This window comes from Meriones unguiculatus, chromosome 14 (genome assembly GCF_030254825.1).
Source record: "Meriones unguiculatus strain TT.TT164.6M chromosome 14, Bangor_MerUng_6.1, whole genome shotgun sequence".
In the NCBI taxonomy this organism is placed as follows: domain Eukaryota; kingdom Metazoa; phylum Chordata; class Mammalia; order Rodentia; family Muridae; genus Meriones; species Meriones unguiculatus.
This window is the reverse complement of record NC_083361.1, coordinates 74,750,080-74,763,016: the sequence shown is the minus strand read 5'-3', so window position 1 is coordinate 74,763,016 and position 12,937 is coordinate 74,750,080. Positions and strand designations below refer to the sequence as shown.

General features: G+C 40.6%; 1 long non-coding RNA gene across 1 annotated transcript; it reads left to right on the top strand.

Moving 5' to 3' along the window:
* The first annotated feature begins 422 nt into the window (after positions 1-422).
* On the top strand, positions 423-4,601 carry LOC132647253 (uncharacterized). The gene is made up of 2 exons (XR_009585613.1): positions 423-630; positions 3,409-4,601. It is a non-coding gene; the product is annotated as an uncharacterized LOC132647253 (long non-coding RNA).
* The last annotated feature ends 8,336 nt before the right edge of the window (positions 4,602-12,937 follow it).

Here is a 12,937-nt window from a genome sequence, read left to right as displayed (position 1 = left end):
TGTACATCTAAAGCCTTGTTATGATAAAGTCATAGCACACATTATAACAACTTGTATATTTTCTTTGGAGCAAGCATCAAACATTTCGGTTTTGAATTGAAAGGAAGTGTGGGGAGCCGAGACTCAGATGCCACTAGCTGGCGCTGACATCTCGCCCTCAAAACTTAAACCTCCAGGGTGTATGCGTAGATGCGTATACACGCTAAAGATTGCGTAAGCACGCTAAGGATTGCGTAGGCACGCCGGTAAGAGTGAGCAGCCAACCAGGGTATTGACACGTCACAAGGCCGCTAGCATAATGGTCCTAGTCATCAGGCAGGGTAAAAGTAAGCAGCCAGTCAGGGTATTTACACGTCACTCAGGTGCGACCCCGGCTTATATAAACAGCGCTACTCCGGGGCCCGTCCTCTCCTTTGATCTCTTCCTTCCCCGTTTCCCCGCCCGGGGCCGCGGCCCTCGGGAAGCCGCCCGCGCCCACGAGGTGGCCGGGCGGCCTCTCTCTCCCCTCTTCATCGCGTGACTAATAAAGTTTACTGCGGAAGGATTCCTGTGGTCGCGTGCGTTTCTGTCGGCGAAACATTCACGCGGCGGCTCCCAACATCTGGTGCCGAAACCCGGGAACATTGCTGGGTAAGGAGGGCCCCCTTTAGCGGGGAGGAATTCAAAACCGCAACATTAAGGTTTGTCCTAAAAGACATGTTCGATCTCGACTTATCCCGTTTCTCATTTCGGCTAGCGGAAGCCCTTATGGCCTTCTCTGCTGTGATAGCCGCCATAGCTTTCCTTTTTTTGGTCTCGTGCAAATTCAAGGACTGCCTCGGGAGAAAGAGGAGTAGCAAGAGATTAAGGATAGGGGGGTTGCAAGACAACATGCCAGAATCAGGACGTGAGATGAGGTTAAGGGTCCCAATGGATAGAGATAGGGACGTCTCTAAGAAAAAAGGCCCTTCTGTGGACGTTAAAGCCACGGAAGAGAGAGGTCAGGGAAAGGACGCCCTGGTAATAAGAGGTAAAAAAAAAGAAAAAAACTCAATAAAAAGGCCTCTTTATCCAATAAGATTAAAATTCCCGCTAAATGCCTGGGCGCAGCCATCTTGGCTTTCATCAGAGGCTTCCACGTGGCTGGCAACTGGGCGCAGCCATCTTGGCTTTGGAAAAAATGGGCGGGACCTTGGGTATGTCAGCGGTCCCCACGTGGCCGGCGCCATCTTTGATTCAGGCTAGGAGGCCCCTGCCTCCCATGTGCTCTCCATATAATTCATTTAAAAGACTGGTGATTGTTCATTACAAAATGTTTTTATGCTCTTTTAAGAAAAAAAATTCTAGCTAATAGGTTTAATATGGCTAAAATAATTTTTACAGTTTAAAATTGTTCTGTTAAGCAGTTAATTTTAAAGCTTGTTTAATCATTAAAAAATTTTGGTTGTGGGGGATTATAGATGCTCCACAGTGTTTACTGTATCAGCAACACCTGGTGGCTGTACTTGGTGTTGTCAGTCGCAGCCTGCTAATGCTAACACATGGCCTGCCGCCATAATGGTTCAGCAATTAAAGGCACGTAAAGCTGTAGTTTGGCTGCCATGTTTGTTTAGGGTTTCCAGCTAAGTTTAGGGTTTCCAGCTGAGTTCAGTTACACGTGGCCAGCCACCATACTGGTCCGGAGATAAAGAGGGTAAAGCTATAAATTTGCCACCATTCTGTTCAGGTACTGTTCAATTTTATTTAAAGATTCCTTCTGCTAAATTAAAGCCCCTATTTGATATTTTGGAAGGGGATGTTCATATTTCTTCACCCAGAGCCTTAACACCGGCTACAAGCCACGCTCTGCGAGTGGTAAAAAATGCTTTACAGGATGCCCAATTAAAACGTGTAGATAAAACTAAGGCCTTTGACCTGTGTGTCATTAAAACTAAACATTTGCCAACTGCTGTATTATGGCAAGGTGGGTCCTTAGTGTGGGCTCATCCCAATGCCTCTCCTACAAAAATTATTGAATGGTATCCGGATGCAGTCGCTCAACTCGCACTTCGTGGGTTAAAAACAGCCATTACATACTTTGGGAGGGAGCCAAAGTCTTTAATAGTGCCTTATACGGCTCATCAAGTTCAGGTATTAACTGCTACCTCTGATATTTGGGCGGTGCTGGTTACCTCTTTTAGTGGTTCAATTGATAATCATTACCCAAAACATCCTATTTTGCAATTTGCCTTAACTCAGGAGGTAGTCTTCCCGCATGTAACGTCCCAAAAGCCACTTCGGGATGGACTGATAGTCTATACAGATGGGTCAAAAACAGAAATAGGAGCTTATGTGGTTAATAATAAAGTTATTTCTAAGCAATATCATGAGACCTCGCCTCAAATTGTGGAATGTTTAGTGGTGTTAGAAGTTTTGAAAAAATTTCCAGGTCCCTTAAATATTGTTTCTGATTCTAGTTATGTGGTAAATGCAACCAAAATCTTAGAGGCTGCTGGATTAATTAAAGCGTCTAGCAAGCTTGCAAAAATTTTTCAAAAGATTCAGTTTGCCTTAATTACCAAAAAATACCCTGTTTTTATTACACACATCAGGGCTCATTCCGGTCTACCGGGGCCCATGTCCCGTGGAAACGACCTGGCAAATCGAGCCACAAAGATGATTGCATTTGCCCTCCTTTCAAATTTAAAATTGGCTAAGGAGTTTCATAAAAGATTTCATGTTACAGCTGAGACATTGCGTAATCGATTTAACATAACTAAAAAAAAAGCTAGAGATATTGTTACCCAATGTCAAAATTGCTGTCAGTTCTTAACTGTGCCTCATGTTGGGATTAATCCCAGAGGAATCTGTCCACTACAAGTGTGGCAGATGGATGTCACCCACATTTCATTTTTTGGTAAACTTCAATACTTGCATGTTTCTGTTGATACTTGCTCTGGAGTTATGTTTGCTTCTCCCCTGACTGGAGAAAAGGCAGCCCATGTTATTCAACATTGCCTGGAGGCATAGAGTGCCTGGAAAAAGCCCAAAATTCTAAAAACTGACAATGGGCCAGCCTATACTTCTCAAAAATTTAAACAGTTTTGTCATCAGATGGAAATAACCCATCTCACAGGGCTCCCCTACAACCCCCAAAGCCAGGGCATCATTAAACGTGCTCACCGCACCCTAAAATCCTATTTAATAAAACAAAGGGGAGGAGTCCAGGAGGCTCTGCCCTCAGTGCCACGAGTGACGGTTTCACTGGCACTCTTCACTCTCAATTTTTTAAATTTGGACAGTCAAGGCCATTCGGCTGCTGATCGCCACTGTTCAGGGCCTAACAGGCCCAAGGAGATGATTATATGGAAGGATGTCTTAACTGGACAGTGGAAAGGCCCGGATCCTATTTTAATAAGATCCAGGGGAGCTGTCTGTGTTTTTCCACAGGAAGAAAACAATCCATTCTGGGTACCGGAGCGCCTCACGCGAAAGCTCGTGACAGCTGAAGATGATCTTCCAACAGACACACCTGCTACTGCTAAAAGAATCCAGGACAGCGAGGAGGACCACTAATTCTACTCGAGTGGATTCATTGCCCACAGACTGGCTTTACCCTGGGTTTCTTCTGCCTTTTCTTACTTCAGATTGGGTGGGGGTCGGAATGTTTGGTGTAGCATTGTGTCGTGGCTTAGTGTTTTTTACTCTGGTTGTTCTGCAAACTCTATACCCAAAAAAAACGTGACTAGGTCGCAATCGCGCAAGCACTAGCACCCTTGGAACAAGGATCGTCTCCCAAAAATTTGGTTATCCATGTTAAAAAATTAAAACAGACTGTGACACTCAGTCGATGCACCTCAGGGGTTTCACCCATTGCACTGAGTCGATGAGTGATCCAGGTTAATGTTGCCTTTGCCTAAACGGTTATGGTACCTAGACAGGAGGGTGACAGCTCTTGCACTCCCTGGAATTTTATTCCATTGCACGGGAATGAGTGTCACCTCCTTTTAAAAATCTTCTCCCCTAGCCCCTGCACCCAGAGGACTTGTTTCCATTGCACCTGGTGGGGTAAGGGAGTAATCTAAAGCTTTTGATCGCTTACTCCCCAAAGAAGGAGTTTGCTTGATCGAGCTTAGGGCCCTCTTGTACCGTGCTTATAGGCTTTTAGGCAGTTTTCATTTATTTATTTATAACAAAAAGGGAGATGTGGGGAGCCGAGACTCAGATGCCACTAGCTGGCGCTGACATCTCGCCCTCAAAACTTAAACCTCCAGGGTGCATGCGTAGATGCGTATACACGCTAAAGATTGCGTAAGCACGCTAAGGATTGCGTAGGCACGCCGGTAAGAGTGAGCAGCCAACCAGGGTATTGACACGTCACAAGGCCGCTAGCATAATGGTCCTAGTCATCAGGCGGGGTAAAAGTAAGCAGCCAGTCAGGGTATTCACACGTCACTCAGGTGCGACCCCGGCTTATATAAACAGCGCTACTCCGGAGCCCGTCCTCTCCTTCGATCTCTTCCTTCCCCGTTTCCCCGCCCGGGGCCGCGGCCCTCGGGAAGCCGCCCGCGCCCACGAGGTGGCCGGGCGGCCTCTCTCTCCCCTCTTCATCGCGTGACTAATAAAGTTTACTGCGGAAGGATTCCTGTGGTCGCGTGCGTTTCTGCCGGCGAAACATTCACGCGGCGGCTCCCAACAAGGAAGCATATTACAGGACAGGTGCATTAAACTCATTATTTTTCCGAACTGATAATTCCACATAAACCTGAGAAGTGGTTCAATGGTCCTTCTATGAAAGAAAATGGCTGATAGCTTGTGATTTTTACCTGCACAGCAAGGTGTAAGGAGTGTAAGATGCTCATAGCGTATCGACTCCATCACTAGGGAGCTACAAGACACTTTCATGACCCATAGTTACCTTGCAGACCTTGCAGATCAGACTGAAGTGAAATGAAGGTGAAATGAAATGACATATTCATACTTACGGTTTGTGATGCCTCAAGGACAGAAATGAAATTTTCCAGACTGTAAGTAACACTTTTTACTTTCTGTTCCTATATTATTAATTTTCATATAGTGGCCCCACAATTTAAAATCACCCAATAGTAATTCCTTTAGTTTTTTTTTATTGTGACATAAAGATATGTCACAATGTCATGGTGTGGGACTTAAAAAGCATTTGTTGAATACTGCCACAGCAAAAAGGCTCAAGAGAAGAATGTAAACCTCAAACATACCCAGGAGCTAATGAATACTCTATCCTATTGCTAGGGAGTCACTACTTTTGGCGAGGATGAGACAGTGTGAAAGAGCACAGGCAAAATTCTGTGAGCCTTTAAATTAAAACAAACTTTTGTGTTTCAAAGATTTAACTGGGCATCATACATATCATACCAATTAGATGAAAAAGTGAGTTAACATATCTGAAGTACTTTGCACATTGACCTGTGTTGTGGTCTGAAGAAGAACTAAACCCAGGAGCTCATTCATATAAATGCCTGGGCCCCCGTGGTGGCACTGTTTAAGAAGGTTCTGAATCTTTAAAAGGTAGAACATCGGTTGAAGAAATTTCTTGGCAGTAAAGGGGACATTTTTGAGGTTTTTGTGGCTTGACCCCACTTGCTGTTCTCTCTGTCAGCTTCCTGAGTACAAACAAAATGTTATCAGTCTGATATCAGACTGGTGCACCAGCCCCATGCTCTTGCTGTCATGCCTTCACAGTCATGACGGACTGTGTTCCCTCTGAAACTATAAGCCCAGACAAACCAATTCTTTCCTATGTTGCTTTTCATCAGGGAATTTTATCACAGCAACAGAAAACTAAGCAATACCACTTAAAACTTAGAATACAGGATCTGAGAAGTCCTGCATGAAGAAACACATTTAACATTAGTGTTTCTCAACTTGGATTTGACTATGCACAGTAAGTTTATTTATATCTTGTATTATTACTCCATGTTCTGAAAGATACATGCAATAAAAATGTACTAATCAAACAAAAGGTCTCAGCCTCATTTACAAGAGAAAGAATTTATAAGAGAAAGAATTAAATTCCACAGGAAGGAGCTAAATTTTCTTTAGTAATATCCTTGAGTAATTGTGCAAAACAGGAAGAGTTGGGCTTTGTGTTCTTTTTTTAAATTACATTTTTTATATTAATTACAATTTATTCACTTTGTATTCCAGCTTCCTCCTCCCCTCACAATCCTATCCTCCCTCTCTTATCTCCTCCTATGCCCTCTCCAAGTCCACGGATAGGGAAGGTTTTCCTACCTTTCCATCTGACCCTAGCTTATTCGGCCTCATCCGAACTGACTGCTAGTCCTCCTCTGTGGCTTGGCAAGGCCAAGGGAGGCAGTCAAAGAGCTAGCCACTGAGTTCAGGTCAGAGACAGTCCCTATTCCTCTTACTAGGGTACCCACTTGGATAATGAGCTGCCATGGACTACATCTGACCAGGTGCTTTATGTTATATCCATGAATGGTCCTTGGTTGGAGTATCAGTCTTACAAAAGACCCCTGTGCCCAGATATTTTGGTTTTGTTGCTATGCTTGTGGAGCTCCTGTCTTCTCCAGGTTTTAATATCTCCCTCTCCTTTCCTAAGATTCCTTGCATACTGCCCTACATACTGTTTGTTTATGAGTCTCATTACCTGATTTTGTGTAATGCTGGGTAGAGTCTTTTAAAGGCACTCTGTGGTCTCCTGTCCTGTTTTCTGTTTTCTCCTTCTTCCAATATCCATCCCGTTTGCCTTTCTGAGTGAGGATTGATCATCTTACCCAGAGTCCTCCTTCTAGATCACCTTCTTTAGGTGTACAGATTTTTGTAGGTTTTTCCTATATTATATGTCTAGTGTTCACATATAAGTGAGCATATACTGTATGTGTCTTTCTGTTTCTAGGATACCACACTCAGGATGATCTTTTCTAGTTTCCACCATTTGCCTGCACAGTTCATGATTTCCTTGTTTTAAATTGCTGAGTAGTATTCTATTGTGTAAATGTACCACAATTTCTGTATCCATTCCTCCATTGAGGGACATCTGGGTTGTTTCCAGGTTCTGCCTATTATGAGTAAAGGTGCTAAGAACATGGTTGAACAAATTTCCTTATTGTGTACTTGAGCATATTTTGGATATATGCCTAGGAGTGGTATAGGTGGATCTTGAGGAAGTGCTATTCCTAATTGTCTGAGAATGTGCAAATTGATTTCCAAAGTGGTTATACATGTTTACATTCCCACCAGCAATGGAGGAGGGTTCCCCATTCTCCACAACCTCTCCAGCATGTATTGTCACTCGAGTTTTTGATCTTAGCCATTCTAATGGGGGTAAGGTGGAATATCAGGGTCATTTGGATTTGTAACTCCCTGATGACTAAGGATGTTGAGCATTTCTTTAAGTGTTTCTCCACCATTCTCTATTCCTCTACAGAGAATTCTGTTTAGCTCTGTACCCCATTTTTTAATTGGATTACTTGATTTGTTGCATTTTAACTTCTTTAGTTCTTTATATATTCTGGATATTAGCACTCTGTCAGATATAGGGATGATGAAGAACCTTTCACAGTCTGTAGGCTGTTGTTTTGTTCTGATGACAGTGTCCTTGGCTTTACAGAAGCTTTTCAGTTTCATGAGGTCCCATTTATTGATTGTAGATCTTAGAGCCTATGTTGTTGGTGTTTTGTTCAGAAAGTTATCTCCTGTACCAATAAGTTCTAGACTCTTCCCCACTTTTTCTTCTAACTGACTTAGCATGTCTGGTTTTATGTTGAGGTCTTTGATTACTTGGACTTTGGTTTTGTGCAGGGTGATAAATATGGATCTATTTTCATTTTTCTACATGTAGACATCCAGTTAGACTAGCACCATTTGTTGAAGATGCTATCTTTTTTCCATTGTATGGTTTTGGATTCTTTGTCAAAAATCAAGTATCCATAGGTGTGTGGGTTTTTTCTGGGTCTTCAATTTGATTCTATTGTTTCACCATTCTGTTTCTATTCCAGTACCATACAGTTCTTATTACTGTTGCTCTGTAGTACAGCTTGAGATCAGGGATAGAGATTCCTCCAGAAGATCTGTTGTTGTAAAGGATCATTTTGGAAATTCTGGGTTTTTCGTTTTTCCATATGAAAATGAGAATTTTGCTTTCAAGGTCTGTAAAGAATTGTGTTGGTATTTTGATGGAAATTGCATTGAATCTGTAGATTGCTCTGGCAGAATGGCCATTTTCACTATGTTAATCCTACCAATCCATGAGCATGGGAGATCTTTCCATCTTTTGATATCTTCTTCAATTTCTTTCTTCAGAGACTCGAATTTTTTCTCAAACAGGTCTTTCACTTGCTTGCTTAGAGTCACCCCAAGGTACTTTATGTTATTAGTGGCTATTGTGAAGGGTGTTGTTTCCCTAATTTCTTTCCCGACCCTTTTGTCTTGGGTATACAGGAGGGCTTCTTTTTTGAATTCTTTTTTGAATTAATTTTGTATCCAGCCACTTTGCTGGATCAGCTGAAGGAGTCCTCTGGATAAATTTTTGGGGTCGCTCATGTAGACTATCATATGTAGACTATGTAGACTATCATATCATGTGTAAATAATGATACTTTGACCTCTTCCTCTCTGATTTGTATCTCCTTGATTTCCTTTAGTTATCTTATTGCTCTAGCTAGGACTTCAAGTACTATGTTGAAGAGACATGGAGAGAGTGGGCAACCTTGCCTTATCCCTGATTTCAGTAGGATGGATTTAATTTTCTCTCCATTGTGTCTGATGTTGGCTGTAGGCTTGCTGTATTTTGCCTTTACTATGTTTAGGTATGTACCTTTTATCCCTGATCTCTCCAAGAATTTAAACATGAATGGGTGTTGGATTTTGTCAAATGCTTTCTTGGCATCTACGGAGATGATCATGTGGTTTTTCTCCTTCAGTTTGTTTACATAGTGGATTACATTGATCGATTTCCATATATTGAACCACCCCTGCATGCCTCTGATGAAGCCTACTTAGTTATGGTGGATGATATCTTTGATATGTTCTTGGATTCGGTTTGCAAGTATTTTATTGAGTATTTTTGCATCAATGTTCATAATAAAGATAGGTCTTTTTGTTGTGTCTTTGTGTGGTTTAGGTATTAAGGTGACTGTGACTTCATAGAATGAGTTTGGTAATAATCCTTCTGTTTCTATTTTGTGGAATAGTTTGAAGAGAATTGGAGTTTGAAGGTCTCTGGAAGAATTATGCGCTGAAACCATCTGGCCCTGGGCTTTTTTTTTTTTTTTTTTTTGGAAGGGAGATTTTGATGACTGTTTCTATTTTCTTGGGGGATATAGGACTATTCCATCTTTCTACCTAATCTTGACTTAATTTTGGTAGATGGAATCTGTCAAGAAAATTGTCCATTTCCTTTAGATTTTCAAATTCTGTGGCATATGTAGTACAACCTAATGATTGTTTGGATTTCTTCAGTGTCTGTTGTTATGTCCCCCTTTTCATTTCTGATTTTTGTGATTTGGATAGTTTCTCTCTGCCTTTTAATTAGTTTGGCTAAGGTTTTGTCTATCTTCTTGATTTTCTCAAAGAACCAGCTCTTAGTTTCATTGATTCTTTGAATTGTTTTATTTGTTTCTAATTGATTGTCAGCCCTGAGTTTGATTATTTCCAGCTGTCTGCTCCTCTTGGGTGTGTCTGCTTCATTTTTTTCAAGAACTTTCAGGTGGGCCATTAAGTTGCTTGCATGAGATGTTTCAAATTTCTTTTTGAAGGCACTTATTGCTAAGTATTTTCCTCTGAGCACTGCTTTCATTGTATTCCGTAAATTAGGGTATCTTGTACCTTCATTTTAATTTAATTCTAGAAATTCTTTAATTTCTTTTTTTATTTCTTCCTTAATCCAGCTGTCATTGTGTAGGGAGTTGTTCATTTTCCATGTGCATGTAGGCTTTTTTTTTTTAATTTCTGTTGTTGTTGAGGTCCAGCTTTAGTCCATGGTGGTCAGATAGAATACAAGGGATTATTTCAGTCTTCTTGTATCTGACCAACTATATGGTCTATTTTGGATAAGGTTCTATCAGGTGCTGGAAAACTTGGGTGAAAAGTTCTGTAGGCATCTATTAGGTCCATTTGATTTAGGACCTTGGTAAGTGCCTTTAATTCCCTACTTAGCTTCTGTCTAGATGATCTGTCCCTTGGTGAGAATGGAGAGTTGCAGACTCCCACTATTAAGGTGTTGGGATGGAGGTGCGATTTAACCTTTAATAATGTTTTATTTACAAATGTAGGTACTCTTATATTTGGGGAATAGGTGTTCATAACTGTGATGTCCTCCTGGTGGAAGTTTTCTTTGATGAGAATGAAGTGTGCCTCCTCATCTTTTTTCATTAATTTTGGTTGAAAGTGTATTTTATTAGTATTAGGTTAGCTACCCTAGCTTGTTTTCTGGGTCCATTTGCTTGAAAAACATTTTTTCAGCCCTTTACTCTGAGGTAGTATTTATCTTTGTTGCAGAGATGTGTTTCTTGGATGCAGCAGAATGTTGGATCCTGTTTCTGCAACCCTTCTGTTAGTCTCTGTTTTTTTATTGGAGAGTTGAGACCATTGATGTTGATAGGTAATAGTGACCAATGAATGTTAGTTCCTTTTATTGTGGAGTTGGTGGTGTTACTGTGATTCTTTGCTTGTTTTCTTTTAATTTTTGTTGTGAAAGTTCTCTATATCCTATGTTTTCTTGGGTGTAGTTGTTTTCTTTGGATTGGGGTGTTCTTTATAGTGTCTTCTGTAGGGCTGGGCTGTTGTGTAGAAATTGCTTAAATTTAGTTTTGTCATGGAATATTTTGCTCTCTCCATCTATGTTGATTGAAAGCTTGGCTGGGTAGAGTAATCTGGGTTGGCCTGAAGACAATGTGATTTCCTTACAAGATCTGTAATCACTCAGATTAAGGGAGACTTCAGAACCCTAATAAGAAAAAGGAGTCTATCATTATAGACCTAGGACAAATGATCGTCTACCTGGAGATGACCAACTTTAACTTCATCCAGCAGAGTCCCACAGCTCAAATTATGACTAATACACATGTATGCACATGTATACACATCATCGCATGCATCTTTGTTTCTGAAGAATGCCACAATTACACTCAGCTTTCAATGGCATTCATTATAGAAAAATTAATAGCAAAATTACAATATTCTTTCAGAATATGCCTTCTTTCACTTGCTGTGGTCAAATTTCCTGAATGGGCATGTAATATTCATTTTGAAGAAGTATCAGTAAGAAAATTGTGAGGTCACAAGAAACCAACTTGAGAGGTTGATGTTGCAGACCCTTATTTGTGTGTGTGTATTCTTGACAGAGGATTTACATACTGATTTCTATGCACTTATTATGCTTACTGAAGGTAGATTTTCATGGTCTAAGACCCAAATTCAGCCCTACGCTTGGTATTAATTTTGGTGTGAATTTCATCACATCAGCAACTCCCTGTTCCAAAATTTCCTCATCTACAACATGAAGACAATAGTATCTACCCCATAGTTATTTGAGTGAATAAAATGAGAAAATTAACATGAAATCCAAAGAAAATTGGCTAGTTCATTGAATACCTATTCTAATGAACTTCGAAACTTTTCTATATGTCTCAAAAATGACCTCTGTATGAATTGGGGTTATAGTATAGTATGCTCAAAGAATATAGTTTTTGATAAAATCTTCCTCATGACTGTAGGCGTATGGTTATTGTATAATTTAAATACTGATTTCTGTACCCTCCATATCTGATTGTAATCCTTATTCTAAGAATCTCTTGTCTCAACGTTGTAGAAACATTGTTTCCCAATTGTCTCCTGAAATACCAATAAAGCATCTTACAGCCAATCGATAAGCAAGGGAGAGAATAGGGCTAGACTTTCTGCCAGCCAGGGGAGGAGGATTTAGAAAAAAGAAGTAGGGGATTCAGCCCAAGCATTTAGTCATGGGCAGATGTCCAGGAGACATAGGATAGACTGGAGCAGGGAAGCTACAAAGGGCAAGTATCTCAGGATGTGAGCTGGGAGAAAGCCAAATTAGCTTAGAGGGTTAAGACTAGAGTAATAACTGCCCAGTTAATGTGCTGTGAAACTTATTAGTAAATAAATATAAAGAGTCTTGATTATTTGTGTGATAGCCTGGTTAAGAGGGAAACTGAGAAACACGGGTTTTGTAAAAATAACTATAATAGAAAACAAAACTTATGCTCTTATAGCAATAAATATGTCTCAATGAGGGGAGGTTTAAACAAATGGATGCATAGTATTGGTGGGCTCCTAAGAGGAGCCGAGCATTGGCTTGCTTCTAAGGTGAGCAACAGCAGACACTGGAAGATGATGATTCAGTCTGCGTATTGTGAATCTGAGCAACAAGACTAAGTCTTCATAGTGTCGATTTGTTGCATTTGAGTCATTCATAGTCTTTCCAGCTCCTTAAATAAACTGGAGCTGTGTTGCATGCACACCATCAGTTGCTGGAAAAAAACAAATGAGAAGCCAAATATTTATTGTTTTCACTCTGGAGCATGCCCTGTGAAGAAGGAATGTAATCATTGAATCTGCCACATAGTATCTTACATTAGAAAAGGTCCAATTTAACTGCCATAAACTCATTCCTCTTACTCACCTAAAGTTTTTTTCTTTCTTTCTTTCTTTCTTTCTTTCTATGTCTGAACCGTGTAAGCTGTGGGGATTCTATTTCATGAGTCACAGCATTGCAGATTTTGAGCATTATCTTAGCTGATCTTCTTTTCTCTTACTGAAAAACTGTACCCTTTCCTTATGTCCTCACAGATCAGTATAAAGTTTGTAACCTGATTCCTGTCTATGAAGAATGTATAAAGACTGAAGTTTATAAAGTAAGTACAAGACTGAATATATACTTTTTGCATTCTGCACTTGAAAGGTTATGCGCATGAGACTGGTAAAAGGTTATATCATACAGATTCAGCTTGAGGCT